At 35.0% G+C, this 18,269-nt stretch overlaps 1 pseudogene across 1 annotated transcript; it reads left to right on the top strand.

Annotated features, from left to right (window-relative positions):
* Nucleotides 1-11,395: 11,395 nt before the first annotated feature.
* LOC309972330 (phytanoyl-CoA dioxygenase, peroxisomal-like) lies at nucleotides 11,396-14,125 on the top strand (annotated as a pseudogene). The gene is made up of 2 exons: nucleotides 11,396-11,451; nucleotides 13,033-14,125. The product of its transcript is annotated as a phytanoyl-CoA dioxygenase, peroxisomal-like (transcript).
* The last annotated feature ends 4,144 nt before the right edge of the window (nucleotides 14,126-18,269 follow it).

The following is an 18,269-nucleotide window of genomic DNA, read 5'->3' as shown; positions in this document are numbered from 1 at the left end:
CTTAAGACCTTATCATTAAAGAAAAGAATAGAAATAAAAGTAAAAGCAGTGTATCTTCCACAATTGAGGTAGATGCCCTACCAGAAAAACAAACCACCACAACAAAAAACACCACCAAGTTTTGGAGACCTGAAGCAAAGAAAGCTAAGATGTGAAACTAATTATTTAGAACAAGCTTAAAGATGGACATTGGCTTCAGCTGGGAGGTTTTCCAAGTTTCCAGGGGCAACCAGATCAGGGCATGGATCCTGGAAGCATCTGACTATAAGTTAAGAGTGAGGGGAAAAAGCAAAGATCAGTTGTTGACAGGTAGGTCCTGTCAATTATACCAGTGACAGAGTAGAATATGTTAAGGGGGATAAAGAAAATTAAATAACCCATGAGGACCAACGTCAAGGTCAAAAAGTTGAGCAAAATACTTATTGTATACATATATATATATATATATATATATATACACACACACATATATATATATAATCAAAACGACTCCTTTTGATATGCAATAAAAATATGTTTAAGCAATATATTCTCATGAAAAATGAAGGATATTTTCAAAGATATATAGTTACCTAGATTAATTAACAAACATGCATTACAATTTTGAGAATTGTAAGCTGCCATTCTTGGGCCATCGCAAGTTATTTTCCATATAAGATGAAGTCAACACCATTGTGGGCATTCCTTGAGATGTCACTATTTAAGAGCCATGCAGTCCTCGGGGACACCACCAAACACTATGGTCCCAGGTAATCGTATATAATAGAACACATGTCAAGTAAAACAAATGACACATTTTGTTTCCATTGTTTTTGGTTTTGCCAATCAAGAAAAAAAATACAGACAGGATATCTACCCTGTAAGGGGCAGTAACAGAAAATGTACTACAAGCTTATTCTTTCCCTCCACATAAAATACGGCAATGCTAAATTTTATTATTATTTCCATGTGCTACAGTAATGTCCAATGATTATGGAAAAATGATCTTAGTTTAAATCCCACCCTACTCCCTCAAGGCACTAAAAATAGTGCAGAAAAATTTCAGAGGAGCCAAGTTAAAACTAGGTCATAAACAGAATATGTGGCTATTTCATGAAATAGCCCAGAATGTGTGATAAGGATGATCATATTTTTAAATTAATCTTTAGCCTCAAGATAATTCTCCAGAATGCCACAATAAATATATAATATATTCCTTTATATGCTGTATTTTTATGGTACATTATTAATGAAACATGAATTATTAAATGTGTATTTTAATAATTAGTGGCTGAATTCATATCACAGCATGTCTGATGGTAACAAATATAGTTGTTTTTATGCAGCTGCATTAATGCATGTATTTTAATGTGTCCCTATCTCTTTTACGTTAAAGTGTGATGTAAGTTTATATGTGACATATGCTTTGTTAAGTTTTATGAATTAGACAATATAAGAATATCAAGAGGAAAAGTAGACTCAAGATCATTAGCAATGTCAAATTGAATGGGGGAAATCATTTTAAAGTTTTATAAAACTAATGACTTCTCAATAGGCCTAAGGCTTTAATAGCTGGGATATAGTTTCTAGTCTTCAATTTCATTAAAATGTACCTGGGAAATGGTCCATTTGAGTGAGTTAAGACAAAAATTTCTTGAGGTTCATGATACCCTTAATTTAGAATGAGAATAGGTCTTGAAAGAGCATAGGGCTTTACAGATAGGTACAGCTCTCACTGTAAAAACAGGAAAACTCAGACCCAGGTAATTTAAGAGATGCCATACTTTGTCCATAGAATCAAATCAAAAAGGTTTGATTAGTGAATCAGTAACTACAGAATTGCCCTAAGGTCACAAAGCCAGTATTTCTGAGCAAATACTACATATGTACTGAATTTCAGAACACAGATCTTTCTACTGTGCTCAGCTGACTAATTCAGAGCTTAATTTTCCTCCTTTTTTAATTCATCCCTTCAGCACATAACTATTGAGCATCTATTTTAATCCAGGTGATGTAGTAGGCTCTGTAGATTCAAAGATGACTGATTAATGACCCTGGCTCTCAGGAAGCTTGTGTGGGGAAATAGGACAGGTAAGCTCCCTGCATTAGAATGCAGTGTGGCAGAGCAAAGAAGAACTAAATGCAAGGAAAAGAAGTCAGACTTTGTCAAACTTTGCCCTTTAGTCAGACTTTGTCAGACTTTGTCAAACTTTTATTCAAAGTCCTTCATTGATTCTCCTCCTCTTTCAGAGTAAAAAATGGAGTCTTTGTGAGAACCTGCTAGGTCTGTGGTCATCTGCCTCCATTCCTTCTTTCTGAATCATCAACTCTCAACCATCCTTTCTCACTCTAGCCACACTCACCTCCCTTATTTCTTGCCGACCCAAACATGCTCTTCCTTGGAGAATCTGACACCTGCTGTTCCCTTCACCTTGAGCATTCTCCCAAGATCATCCATATGGCTCACTCCCTCACTCACTTTTTTCAGCTCTTTACTTCAATATCTCCTTTTACTTTTCCTGATCACCTCACAAAAATAGCAATTACTTCCATATTCTACCCATATATTCCCTCATATTGCTCAGGAAACTGTAGCACAGAAAAATGACATAATTAGACCAAAGTTACAGTTTATAGGTGGTTGAGCCACAATTTGAACACAGCAGTCTGGCTTCAGTCCCGAGATCTCAGCTACTTTATTTTACTGCCTCAATAGTAGTGGAATCCAAAGAAATGGAAGAAATATTGCTGACCATTTTTAAAGAGGTACTCTCAAGAAGGTTTCCTCTTGGGCTAGAAGAGAGTGATTGGATGTGTCATGGAGTAAAGAGGGCATTATAAGTGACAGATGAAGGAGAGAGCTTGCCCTGCCAAAGCTGTTGTCAGATGGTACCAGCTGCAGTGACTCCAAAGAATTACAACAACAAATAAATCACCTCACTCTAGTAAGAGGTACCTTGTTAAACCAGATAATCATAGATTTTAGGAATATCAGCCACAGTAGTACCTGTAGCAAAAAAAGGGGAGCAGAGAAGACCAAGCCAGCAGCACTATCTCCCCTTTCTCTCTACAGGGTTTACGTAATTAGTGAGTGTAGTTGAAATGTAAATATAAGGATTTAGGAAGCACAACTCATGTTATACTTTTTCTATCTTTGATTACGTACCACCATATGGTATCTTTTTCATCTTGGTCAGTTCTTAAAATCAAGTATTCTCACAAATTGAAATTAGAAGCTGACTCAGATGACTATGCCAAAATTCAACAATTAAAAATAGGTGATGGCACATTGAATTACACTGCACTCATAAGTCAATTATAATAAATTTAAAATAAACAAACATTTCAGATTAATAATAAACAATATAACATTTAAAATTATTTTTATTTACTGTATTATATTTTTATTAATATTTCGTGTGCATGTTTTTATAATTGTATTAGTGGAATAAGTCATGTAGCATGTAATTTACAAATAATTCATATTTTAGAAAAATATGAACAAAATATTTTATTTATTTATTAGGGAATCAAAATCAAAGAGGTTTGGAGACTGTTTACAAAAGTTTGACCCAATAGTGCCATGGATATCCATTGTCATTGAATTCAACCACTATGGATATATACAGAAAATTTTAAAATGATTTTGAAGAGTTTTTAAAAACTTAATTTTATTAAATATTAATAACCTAAAGTAGATATCATTATTTAGAGTTAATGGTAGATGTCTTAGAAAATGTATAAACATAATTTATACAAAAATTTTCCAACCATTTCATTGCAATGAATTTATACTTAATAAATTAGAATTTTACAGCAAAACCCCAGATGTAATTATTAATAATGTATAACCTTTAAAATAATGTATAATAAATAACATATAATAATAATTAATGTTAATATAATAATAACTAATTAAAATATGTTTGTATGTGATTTACATAGAATCTTTATTTTTCAGCTCTTTGTTAACAAGATCTAAATATATTTAGGAAGTGTTTTTTAAAAAATCCTTGTAATGCTTGTCAGTACCAGAGAAATGGCTGTCAAGCATAGATCTATTAAATAAATAGATATCGTATTATGAACTTCATGTCAGTTTTACTTTTCCTTCACATTGATATTCTGGATCCTTTAAAAGATAAATTATTCATACTACACCTCATCTTTTGATATACTTGCAGAGTATAACTACACAGGAATTAGCTCTGAAAGAGGTCATCTACGGGCCAAATGTCAACAGGAATCTTTGCTGCCTACACAGAATAAGGTACACTGTGAAGTAAGAGAGACTTACTTATCTGAACCTGTTTCAGCAGAGTGTACTTTTTCTCTAGTGAAAACATAAAAGAAGATAGATCACTGCATTATGTCAATTAGTCTACTCATTCTTCAGCATGAATATAAGAAATGAGGAAGCATATGAGCTACTTGTGTCAGGATAAGCAGATAGATAAGAAATACATACACACTCATTTGAGTCTACTACAACACTAAAGTTCCCACACTATGCACAAAAATTGTGCTCAGAAAAGTACATTAAAAGGATAAGATGAAAAAAATTGCTGGCCACAAAATTTAAATCATTATTTAAAAGATATTGTGATTCTACTATGAAACCTGTTTAAAGATTCCACCCTTTTTTCTTTCCCCTGTAGTTTCATTAATGAGGTTACTGTAAAATGGACATGCTGATTTTCTACCAGGAAAAGAACATTTTCTTTGTTATTGTTTCTAAGTTTTTTTATTTATGTAAGGGTAACTTCCACAGCTTGGGTCTTGGTGGAAAAATATCCTGTAGCCCAGTCTTTAAATGGAGAGCTCATAAATCCCTGGAACAGAGGAAGATCAGTTTGGAACAAGCTTTCACTATTTTGTAGGGTTCAGACACCAGCACTGTAGACGTTTGGTGGAGGCCATCAGGTACTAGTAAACTGAGAAAGCACCAAAGGGGAACAGTGTCTAAAGCACGGAGAGGTCACCAACTCCAGGAAGGCTTTGTATGTCACAACTGGCCTGGACTTACCAAATACCCTGGTTATTCAAAAGAAGATGGACATTCTGATTCAAATATGCCATTTTCCTGATATTAAATTTGGAAGGTAATTCAAACATAAACCATTACAGAACAACTACCAGAACCCAAAGACAGTCCTCTCAGGACAGATTTAGTCCTTAGGCCTCCACACAAACCATCCTCCTTCTTACTCTTCCAGGGATGGAGAAGAGATGACCCCATTCTGGACTAATTATCCCACTGGATGACTTATCTTCTAAAAGGAGTAGGTAAGTTATTGAATGATCAATTGAAAACTAAAATATATGAGACAGTATTTTCCATATAGTTTTCTGGAACAGAATATACTGGTTATGGCTCTTTTAGTAATAAAATTCAAAATAACTTTTTAAAAAAATTGCTGTTTTTTTCCTATTTTTCTAAACTGTCTTCAAAAGAATGTGCAATAATTTTGCAATTGGATTTTAATGTTATTAAAGTGTTACTTAGAGAATTTCAAAAGGTAGCTCAGCACTCTGTATAGTAATCAATCTTAGTATACAAGAAAAATAAGACCATGGAATTATTTGAAAACATAAAAAAAATAATTAGTATAAATAATTGTTAGATAAGACATAAATTTAAATTGGAAAATATATAATTTCTTATAAACTTATTTACAATGGATTTATGACATTTTGCACAGTAAAGAAATCTGAACTACCTCTGCATCTTACACTGCAGCCCAGTGTCTCTTTTGCTGGTGGGCTTCTCCCTCTGATGTAATCCAGGTTTTAGTGTCATTCGTCCCTCCAGCCCACCCCCACCAACACCACTCCAATTGTAAGAAAACAAGTTTCTGCTAGCAGAAATAAGTTTCTTTCCTAGCTTCTGGAAATTTCAAGTTTTCAAGAGTTTTTCAGATTCTCTCTCCCTTTAACAAAGAAATGATAAACTATTTGTAAAATTCATGGGATCTATAACTCTTGATCAAGATCAGAAAATGAATATATATTGGTTCCTCCCTTGACATCACATTTATTAATTTTCTGGTATAGCTTTTGCATTTATGTGACAAGGAGTATCTCCTGTTTTATGACTACACAGATATAGGACAGTCCTCGTATAAACTGGTCCAGTAGGTAGCAGTTAGACTGATGCAATCACAAGTCATCATTGAGAGCAAAAGCAGATGGCCACTAAAGACTGCTTTTGTCAAAAAATCACCAGGAGCCTGTCAAAAGGTCTTAACCCACAGAAATATTATGACTTTGCTTAGGGCTAGAACTTCTGCTCTTCTGTCTGCCTGTTAATTGCATGAACAAGAAGTAACAAATGATTTTCAGGTCTGACTAATTAAGCCCCTCAGTAAGCACCTCAGGCTCTGGCCCCACTTGTATGGTTAAGTCACCAGTCTGGAGGAATGGGGAGATGCCCTCCTTATTTAATTCCTGCTTTTTATGGTTCTCTGCTCCCCTCCACAATCTAAACAGTTCTAGAAGAATTTACTTGGAACAATTTTGTCTTCTTTTATCTAAATTAAGTCAAACTTTTAATCTAAGGAGGGATAAACAAACAAACATTTTTTTTTCTACAGGAACATCTCAGTAGGCATATATAATGATTGATACATAACTTGCTCTACAATAAGATCTGATTGTATTAGGGTTTTACAGACATCTATACATAAATCATAACAACACTGATTATAGTTTGGTTTTGAATTTTGATTTGCATGAGTTATTCATTCGTTTGCCCTTAGAGACAATAATAAGGGCCAAATTACAATTGGACAATTATGTAACAAATTGAAGATGTTTTTCTACATTATATTCCCTTGGATTTTTATAGTCTTAATTTTAATATTGTTTTAGATTTGGTTCAAATTCATTTATTTTTAAAAGTGTTTAGTTTGTCTTAGGATGCCAAAATATACTTAAAATTCAGACCAAAGAGTTAGTGTATTTGTGGATATATTTATTACAATTCATCACACAAAATTTAAGAAAAAAAATTGAGAGGACAAATGAAAGAAATCCATTGATTAGCTAGTTAGATTGGCAAATTTTAAGAAAAAAAATTTCCTCTCTCTGTGTCCACTAGAACACAGTAAGAACAAACTCCCTGGTGGCTTAAGTGCAGTAATTGGTACCACTTCAGAGTGACCAGGGGCTCATATCCTTAGAAAATGTTTTCAAAATCTTTGGATTTTTTGATGTTTGATGATCAGTATATTATTCCAATCCTCAGTAATGAAAAAGAAGCCATGGGGCAGTTACTTTTCTCTTAGGAATTTTTCTTATTAAATTGAGGGGTTTGTAATTAAAATTAATTTCTTTTGGTACATTTTGAGTTTATTAAAATATATTTATAGCTGGATTAAAATACAATACCTTAAAACCTTTTGCCATTATAAAACTCATTCACTCTTATGTGTATACAGAACATTTAGTAAAATATCTTAAAAGCCAAATTTTGAGAAATTTTACACTTCAAAATTTAAATTTAACTTATTTAGTAAGAACGCATCTTCAATAAATAGCTCTAGTATTCAAGCTTTAATTTGTATAAATACATTTTTATGTTATCACCTTGGGTAATTTCTGGATTGAAGTCATTCACTTGACATACTCCCAGTCATCTGAAGAATGAAAATTGGACTTCAAAAATCTGTGGCAAGGCAATAAATCCCTGCTTTAAGAAGTGAGGGACAGCAATGTCCTCTGAATTTTTCCTCTTAGACTCCTCTCATCTCATGATACTACCACCAACTCTCACTTGTCTCTCAGTGCCTATCGCTAGACTCCTCCTTAATTTTCCATGCCATTCCAGTAATGCTTTTTATGCTCCGTGACCTGGCTGATTCTGATTCAGCCCATCTCTCTCTTACCATATGTAAAATAGCGTACCAAGTTCTAAAATGCATTGTACGACAATTACAGGGTTATATCTCACTCCAGTCACTATAGCCATTAAATTAGTTTGCCAGCTGAGTATCCCACCAAAGAGGAAAGCTGTCAATTTTTATAAGATTGTGAATGTTTTCCATACTATGTTTCTGGTTCAGAAGTAAATTATTCTCTAGTAACCTGCTTGTAAGCCTAGGAACTGACGTTCCTGTGTTCCATTACCTCTCTTACGTCCAGGGCACTTGTACCCAGATGCTGTAAGTTTCTCTTACTGCAACTACTGATGAAATGACTGTATCTTCTCTTACCAATATTCCCTCTACAGCTCTGGTTCTCTGTCAAGCTTTAGCAAGAACAAATGAACAGCAGTTCTCAGTCTGCTCCAGGCTGCTTATAAAATTAAAGGTCCAATTTACATCACATAGGATTCGTATCTGAAGCTCCCATTCAAATCTTGGAAGAAAATCTCAGTTGGGTAGCAAGAGGTTGGCTTCACACTCTCAAACTCCAAGTACCCTGCAAATATCAAATCATAATTTAGTAGAAACTGTGTACAGTCATCCCTCGGTATCCTCCAGGGATTGGTTCCAGGACTCCTGAGGATATCAAAATCCTTGGTTGCTCAAGTCTCTTATATAAGAGGGTGTAGTATTTTCATATGCCCTACACACATCCTTCTGTATATTTTAAATCCTATGTAGATGACTTATAATACCTAATACAATGAAAATGCTAGGTAAATAGTTATAAATACTAAACGCTATGTAAATGGTTGCCATTGGGAGGCAAATTCAAATTTTGCTTTCTGGAACTTCCTGGAATTTTCCTTTCTGAATATTTTGTCTCTTAACTGGTCAGCCTACTCTTTCCAAACCAATGTCATCTAACAGCCACTCCTTTGATAACTAGGGCCTTTGGACTTGCTTGTCAAAACCAACTAAGGAGATTATTTTTTCCATAGAAAGGTTCCACTTGAGAGAGAAAGCAATGATTAGCGTCCTAAGTCTCTACTTTAATCCTAAATTTACTTTTTATTATTCTAGCTCTACATTCTTTTCAGTTCCAGTTAATCTGCAGATAAGAAGCTGGCGCTTTAATTTTAGTCTCTGGCTGCATTACCTGTGAACAGCCCATTCCCTGAAAGCGTCTGTCCTCTGAGCGCTGGCTTCCATCCAGGTGAGCACAGGCTGGATGCTGAGTGCTGCTCGGGCCAGGCAGCCCAGTGACCACCAGAAGCCTGTGTTTATGAGCTATGGCTCTGCATGTGAATCTTCTGTGATATACTTTAAAAACACAAAGCCTAACACCTCGTTCCTATTTACTTAATTAGAATCCCCAGGAAGTGAGTCCCAATTAGCAGGTATTTTCAGAAATGGTACAGGTGATTGTGGTGTGTTATGGAGTCTCTGAAATACTGATTTGATCTCAGGATTCTCATCCTTTTTAGTTTTGTGAGTCCTGTGGGCAACTGAACTCAGGCTCTGATATTTACAGAGGCTCAGCGAGGTCTAGAAGAGAAGGAAAATACGGGAGAGGCACGGGATCTGCAGACCATTCTAACTCTGCTTTACATCACAGTGTGACCATGAGAAACCTGGTTTATTTCCAAGAGGCTTGTGTTTTTCTCTGTAAAATACATCTTCTATGATATACCGGTAAACTATAAAAGCAGTCCTAGAAAGGCACACCACAGCACAGAAAATAGTGGGATCTACATTTTCTGACATGCAATTAGGCCTTTATTATATATATATATTTTAAGAGTGACAGGATCAGTAATAACACTCTAGACCTATATGTCTGTATATATGTTCATATACTCATTCACACTTACATTTATGTCAATCACATGGGATTCTCCTGAGATTTTGTTCCAGATTTTTTTTAAGTATAGAAGATGGATTTTTCATCTTAGTCTTTTAAGTGTAGCACTTAGATGACAGGAGATCTTCTTTCTCTGAGAGGGCAGAGAAGGCCAGCAACTAAATCAGGGGAACTAACCTGGAAGGCTGTGGCACTAAAATTTAGGTGGAGTTAGCCAGATTAAAGGCTTGATGTCTGAAGAGAGGCAGGTGGGCGTGTTCTGCTTTGTGTCCATCAGATGCAGAGCATTTCATCAGAAATATACCAATCTCACATCAAGTCTTAAAGGATTGCCCAAGAATCCCAGCAGCCTGAGATCATGTAGAACAAAAGCTATCAGCAGTTGCCAAATCCATAGAATCTTGGGATGAGTACAGACTGTATGAGATTCTTGTGTATGTGTGTACATAATATGCTTTATATGTATTTCTTTAAAATTTGTATCAGAGTATAGTTGATTTACAATGTTGTGTTAGTTTCGGGTGTACAGCAAAGTAAATCAATTATACATATATTCACTCGCTTTTTTTTAAGATTCTTTTCCCATATAGGTCATTACAGAGTAGTGAGTAGAGTTCCCTTTGCTATACAGTAGGTCCTTGTCAGTTATCTTTTCTATACATAGTAGTGTGTATATGTCAATCCCAATCTCCTAATTCATCCCCCCTTTTACATGATATTGCTTATATGTGGAATCTAAACAATTCCACATATAAAAGGATACAAATGAACTTATTTACAAAACAGGAGTAGAGTCACAGATGTGGAAATCTATGGGATTCTTAGTCTATGAGAAATCTAAAATAAGCTAAAGAGATAGAGATAAAGACCTGCCAATTCAATTCATTCATCTATCCTTTATTTTCTCTGTCTCTCCCTCTCTCTCATCCTCTCTCTCTCTCCCTTCCTCCTTCCTTTCCTCCCTGTCTCTCTCTTTTTCTGCAGCCACAATTAAATCCTCCCACTCCTCCGCAGAATAAAAAAATATGGTTTATATTTGTTAATTGCTTTATACGTGGCAGGCAATGTGTTAAGTATTTTACATTCAGTATCTTATTTTATCTTTATAACAATCCTGCAAAGTAACTGGTATTAATATGTGCATTATTATAATGAGCTGAGTGAGGCTTAGAAAGGATAAGTGACTTGTTTGAGGTGGCACAGCTAGGAAGGGAAGCTGTGGGCCTCAAAGACCTGTCCCCTACGTGCAAGCAGCCTTTGGTTGTGAAAGGCATGCTGCACAACCTGACCCATTATAATCGAGAAAATGCAAAGACCTCTCTCTGTTATTCTTAACAAAAGCTTTTCATCAGTTTACATAAAGAAGCTATTTATCTGCTAGCTGTAATTAATCTGTATGTATTATAACCAAGACAAGTTCATATATGAAGTAGTTAACCTGGGCTCCAGAACTTGATGCTGGAAACCTCTTGCTATCTGTTTAAATCAGGATGGTTGGCAAATGGCTAAAGAACAAAGACGTATTCTCTTTTGTGTATATGCACTGACATGTGTATGCACATTTGCGCACATGTTTGTTTCCACATATACATATCCAATCTCTTATTCAAAATTTCCTACACTCTTCACAATTGATAAACTCCTCATAGACAAATGGGGGATTGGGATGACACAGAGTTAGAACACAATGGAGCTCTTCATTGATAGAGATGAAGGATTTACAGTTCTTTGGTCACTGCTCTTGTCAGTTAATAATATACTGTTAAGTCAACCTGTTCTTCTGAAGGAAGATGTGTGTTTTTTCTCTATTATCTTAAAAACAGTATCTGAACACAACATGAAAGCTTTCTAAAAAACAGTTTTATATAGACTCAACCACTTAAAAATGGCATCCATATAAATGGTAGAAAGAATATTTTTTAGGAAAAAAAAATAAATTACTGTGTAACTATTCACTAAATTCTCAGAAATAAATTGTGAAGCCCAGAATTGAGTCCTAGTTATAGTGACGTAAATACAACAAACAATAATATAAAAGTACAGTGCTGGTATTGAAATACTTTGACGCTTAAACTGTCTGATAATGCTTTGAAAATAAACCTATTTATTGATGTGTTTTGGCTAATGTTGGCAATGGAAATTGTATTCAACCAATTCTAAATCATTTTTTAAACTGGACTATTTCTAGGAACTGTGAATTGTCCACTTTTACTGGAGACTCTGAAAATGGAAAATTTCTCTCCGATTAGTTACATTGTTAGACACCAGTTATGAAATTCACACTGCTCCACAGATTTCTAAACCTCAAAACTCAACCATCTGTAAAATTCACTTCTCTGTAATGAATCTTGGAATAAGAAAGAAGGAAAAATATGTCTGAGCTTCCAAAGTAGATATCATAAGTCCAAAGTATTAAAGCTCATGTATTTCTTTACTCAGGTGGATAAACAAATCTTTTCTAGGATCCATTTGTTTTTACTTTGCATATAATCCTAACAAATTTGGTTATGTGTTTCACTACCATGACAGACTGAAAACAACAGATTAGAGATGAAGAAATGGGGTGCTTCAGACAGACATATTAGCTGATCAAAATTGACAATTGAGGGGGAAACATTGAAAGAATTATACAATCATCAGATGAATGAACTAAAATTCTATATTCCTCTTGGATTATACAAGGAAAACAATTCTATAATCTACCATATTGTAGAAAGGAAAGAAAACTGACACCCATCACATTGAACCACTTTCCTAAATGTAATGTTAAATTATTCTCAATAAATTCTTAGACTAAAATCTGTGTAATGAAAAGTAAAGATCTGGGTAACAAATTTTTTTAGGCAAATCTTATTCTACATAAACAAAAGTAGGCTGTTTGGAATGGACATACCCAAAGGACTTCATTTTGTGTCACCTAATCACTACAGTGCCATTTTTAACCATGAGTTTGGTGGTTAGCTGATGCATCATGATTTAGATTAAACTTTTTTGCTATATATTCATTACTGAAGGCCTTGTAACTAATCAATTTAATCAAAAGACTTAATTGAATTTGAGGATCGCATTAAAATCAATTAGCCATTGATTATTTTTTAATGCTCTCAAAATGATTTGAAGCATTATATCAAGCCTTTATGAAAAGTTATTTCATTCACAAATTTTCTGATTAGCAAATGTCAATATATAAAGAGATTGACACTTCACTGTTATTGCAAGTGAGGCGAAAACAATATATTATTATGTGCTTCAGAAAAGAACTGGTATGAAAAATTTAGATTTATTCCCTTTGTCTTAAAAACAAAAGCACTGAAGCCTCTCTAGCCTCAGGAAGGCGGGGCTGCTCTCAGAGTTAAGTGGGGCCAAGGCCCAGCCACCGGTGTTCCACCGAAGGCCACGGACAAGGACCACCCCTCCCCTGTCTGCATATCTTGTTGTGATACCTCGGCACCACCAAGCCGAGGCCATCATAGCTCACCCCACTTCAGGGGCTGTTTTTCCTGCCAGTTTCCATAGTCAACAATTCCAGTATAGTGGTGAAAATAAAGTTCTAAGCCTAGAACAGAGAAATTTATGAAGAAAATGGGTTTCTTGTCATTAAAAATTTGGTGACTGATGCTGATATTCAACACTTGAGGGATGAGTTTGACAGAATCTGCAAAAAGGTGAAACCACTGGGATTGATGGTGATGAAAGATGAGACCATTGCAAAATCACAATATATGCCAAGTGAGAAAGTGACTACCAAGGTCCAAGATTTCCAAGAAGATAAGAAACTCTTCAGGTATTGCACCCTCCCTGAAATTCTGAAATATGTGGAGTGCTTCACTGGACCCAAAGTTATGGCCATGCATGCAATGCTGATAAACAAACCTCCAGACTCAGGCAGAAGACATCCCGTCCGTCACCTTTTGCACAAGAATCTGCACTATTTCCCCTAAGACCCAGCAATAGCATCTTTTGTGCCTGGAAGGTCATGGAGAACATTGAACGGAGCAATGGCTGCCTGGTTGTGCTCCCAGGGGCACACAAATGTCCCTTGAAACCACATGATTATTCCCACTGAGAGGGAGGGTTTAACATCATATTCCACGGGGTCCAAGACTATGACAGAAATAATACCCGGGTGCACATCATGAAGGAAAAGAGAGACACCATTTTCTTTCATCCTTTGCTTGTCCATGAATCTGGTTTGGAACAAAAGTCAAGGATTCCAGAAGACAATTTCCCACCATTTCGCGGATGCCAACCACCACTACATCAATGTTAATGGCACCAATCAAGAAAACATTGGAAAGGAAGTCTTAGGGTTAGTCAGTAAATCTATGGAGTGAAAGACATCAGCCTGAAGGATGTTTGGGAATTTCGAGTGCACATCGTGATAGGAGAATCAACTTTTGAAATAGCCCTTTGCTAGAACTCTTTTAAAGAAAACCAAAATAGAATAAGGTGTCGGAGAAAAATGTTTTCTCAATGAGATGAGATAATCTTCTCTATTCACTTGTTAATAAAATCAAAGTGCACGGATCCAGTACTTAATTGCATAGGGGTAATTTTGCAGTAAGGTGGGGTGGCCTTAATGGATGTAAAAACAGTTAAAGTGAAATATTACTGTTTTAAGGAAAACTTGGGGTTGGAACTAATAAAAGTGATGTATAATTGAAAACAAAACAAACAAACAAACAAAACACCCCGAAAGACAAAAGCACTGAAACAGATGGAATAATCCAAAAGAGAAATCATACATTAAATTTAAGATGCAATGAAATATGCTGCTAAAAACACAGGGGATAAATCTCTTTTTTTTTCAGACTGTCCTTTATTGCTCATATAAGGTGCTAAACTGTGAGTTATCAGTACACATGAAATAGTAACCTTTGTGCTCCACCCCAAATACCAGAAAAGTTTAGAGCTGGAAAGTGCCATCTGGATACCTAGTCTAGTGATTCTCGATAATTTGTGATTCCTTGTGATTCTCAAAATCACAAGGAATCACAAATTATCCAGGTGTCTGGATTCAGCAGCTGAATCAGAATTTTAAGCAATTGTTCCCTGGTTAAGAACAATTGAGTCCAATTCTGTCATTTGATTGAAGAAACTGATAACCCAACTAAAAAGTCCAGTAATAGATACTTGCTTATATATATTCTGATACTTAAATAAAATGGAGAACTATATTGCCTTTAAATTTGTTTCCATATGTAGTGAATTTGAGGAATGTTCTAATACTTCTTAATTTTATGGATCTAATAAGTTAAGTGGCTTGTGGTAAATCATAGAACAAATACATGTCAAAGCTAGACAATCTCCAAACTTCCTCTTTACTCTTTAAATTACCAAAAACTTGCAAGATATTTAACCTAATAAAGTTTAAAAATGAACAAGAAAAAACCTCATTATTTGGAAGTTTAATAATTTAGGCGATATTTTATAGGAACTATGACTTAAAAACAATATTAATATACAACATAGCCACAGTAAAGATGGCTCATGAGAGCTAGGACATTTGACACTTGACAAATTTTGTCATACTCCTATATAACAGAGCAATTTTTGATAATGAAATGTGTAACTGTCTTCTTTGGCTACAAAATTGGAATTTTTCTTTGCTCCATCAAGGAGTATTTAGGCAGTTCTTTGTGTTCTGACGATTCTGGAGTTCCAAGCGCTGACACTGAGTCAGAGTCTTGGTGTTAATTTCCATCAAATGAGATTAAAACAAATCTTCATGGAGAGGGAGGGTAGCAAAAAATGAAGGTTTTGTGCCTGGACATAGAGCAGTTGGAGCGATTCTACTCTGATGGAGGGTTTGCAATCCTTGAGAGAGAGCAGAACATTTTAGTGGTTCCAACAGATTTGCTGAAGGGGCAACTGGGACCTGGTCACTAATTAGCTAAGCATCCTGCACGTGAGGGGTGCAGAGATGGTACCACGAGCCAGATTTGGTAGGAAAGGATTAGAGTCATTTGGCAGATTAACCTGTTTTTGAAAAGGGCATGGGGATGACACAATGGGCATTTCAGTGGCAGCCAAGATGAACTGCAAAGCAGGGCTATTGCCCTGCTGGCTCTGCCACCCCAGCTTCGACTCTATAAAATAAAAGGAAGGACATGGGCAACTCTCAAATGACCGACATGAGTTTTGCAATCATATGGTGGGGAAGGTAGAGACAATTTTATTTTTCACTAGAAAACACATAAGTTCAGTTTGTTTTTTTTCACCTGACTGTTTGGGAGAAAATTTATATCTGTAATATGCCAGTATATATAATATGCCTAAGTTTTAAAATAGTTGTATATGAACAAAATCTTTCTTCTTTCCACATATTGGTTCTACTGCACTATTTTTGTTTCTCCTGCTGTAATCAAAATTAAGTATTCATTATTCATATAAGATACAGAGGAAATGAAATTAAAATGAGAGGGAAAATGCTAGAATAATTTGATTATACATATTTAAATAAGCATAAGGAAATAGTCATTCTCAAATACATATCTAAGAAAGTTACATGAGGGAATAAATTTTACTCTACCCAAATTTAACATTTGTATCTTATTATGTGCTATGTATTCAAAATTTTCTTGTTTTTCTCCAACTGTTTTTTGTAGGTTTACTGAACCTTAAAGAAAGGGAAAGAAGAAAATGATCTTGTTGTTACAAAATACTTCTCATCTTCGTTTCAAAGTCTTCTGATTTTCTGCTTTTTATCTAAAATCACATTCATGATGCTACATATAATCATAAGGAAATGCTGCAGTTTTGAAAATGTTCATTTGAAGCTACAGCCATATCAAGTTCAAAGAAGAAACACGCCTCATGTCAATGGCATTGCCTGGGTTGCTTTGGGGAGTTCCAGCCACACCACAAGTAGGCTGCTGACTCTTATAGTCAGGTATGAGTGCCTTAGACTGAATAAAGTCATCCTTCTGTTTATTACAATTATTAAACATTTTGTAGAAACTATGTACTCTATTTCTCTTCCACTTTAAAGGCTTCAAAGAGAATTTCACAATTGTCTTTACTAATGAGTCAGTGAAAGAAAGAAAATATGAAACTCAATTTGGATCTTGCTTTATTTTGATTACTTCTGTTGTCTGCTTTAGCCAGGTTTCATTTCAGAATTATGAACTTTTAGCTCTTTTTGCCTGATTTAGTGTCTTTGCAATGATATTTTGTTTCAATTTATTATTATACTATTATGTACTCTTTATTCCTACACAAAGATGCTATATTTAGCATAATATTGGTGCAATAATTAACTTAGCAGGCTTGGGTGCTCAAACCCTATATATTCTAAATGAAGGGCAGGCCCTTTACTGGCTCCTGGAAGATAACCTCTGGGCCTTGGAATATCCTGCCTGGTAACAGTTGTGTTAGATACCTGACACCTTGGGCTAGGCCCAATAGTTTTGCTAATGATGTGATTTATGACAAAAGCTTTGTTTTAAACCTGGGGCTTTGGTCCAAGCTGTATCAATTTGAACAGTGCAGGAGGTGGAGCATGGTTAGCTGAAGTCCATGTCTTGTGACTGACCTGAATTAAAACCCTGTACACCAAGGCTTGAGTGAGCTTCCCTGATTGGTGACACTTCATTCATCTTGTCACACATCATTTCTCAGAGAATTAAGTGTTGTCCACCAAGCTCCACTGGGAGATGACACCTGAAAGCTTATGCCTGGTTTCTCCTGGACTTTGCCATTTTGCTTTTCCTTCTGCTATTTTTAATTTATAAGTTTTCACTGTAATAATCTCTTACCAGGAATAAATCAGTTTTTCTGAGCCTTTCTAGTCACCTATCAAATCTGAGGGTAACCTTGGGGCCCAGACACAATATCTAAAAGCTATCAAATGCTTTGAACATTCTTTCATTTTTTAAACGATCTGTTGTCTCCATAACATCTTCTCTTGGAAAGATATCACCAATCCAATGGTATTTTTCTTCTTATAATTGATATATAAATTATAGTTAAGAATTAGGTAATTTCAATGATCTCCTTGTATATTCTAATACATTTAAATCAATTAATAAAATATGATAGCAAACTTTATGTAGTTTGAGAATTTTATTTCCTTTTCAACCCTGATGCTTTCTGTTTGTTTGCTTGTTTTTTATTCTTCCCTGCCCCTGGTCTTTATTGAAGTATAATTGACAAATGAAGTGTATAATGTGATGGCTTGATATATGTATACATTGTGAAATTATTAACGCAATAAAGTTAATTAACACATTGATCACCTCACATAACTACCTTTTTAGTGATTGTAATGAGAATGCTTAAGATATACTCTCTTAGCAAATTTTAAGTATACACATAGTATTATTAGTTATAGTCATTAGTAGATTATAGTCACATTAGATCCCTAGAACTTATTCAGTTTATAACTGAAGACTTATACCCTTTGACTAGCATCTCATAATTTCCCCCAACCCCCAATTTCTGATAACTACCATTTTATTCTCTGTTTCTGTGAGTTCCAATTTTTTTTAATTCTTATTCTTCTTTATTATATTATAACAATTTCTGGAAGTATGAGTCAAGATTTTAAACTAATACTTGTC

This window comes from Leucopleurus acutus, assembly GCF_964270905.1.
Source record: "Leucopleurus acutus genome assembly, chromosome: 15".
Lineage (NCBI taxonomy): Eukaryota > Metazoa > Chordata > Mammalia > Artiodactyla > Delphinidae > Leucopleurus > Leucopleurus acutus.
The sequence above is the reverse complement of the archived record's forward strand: the minus strand, read 5'-3'. Positions and strand labels throughout refer to the sequence as shown.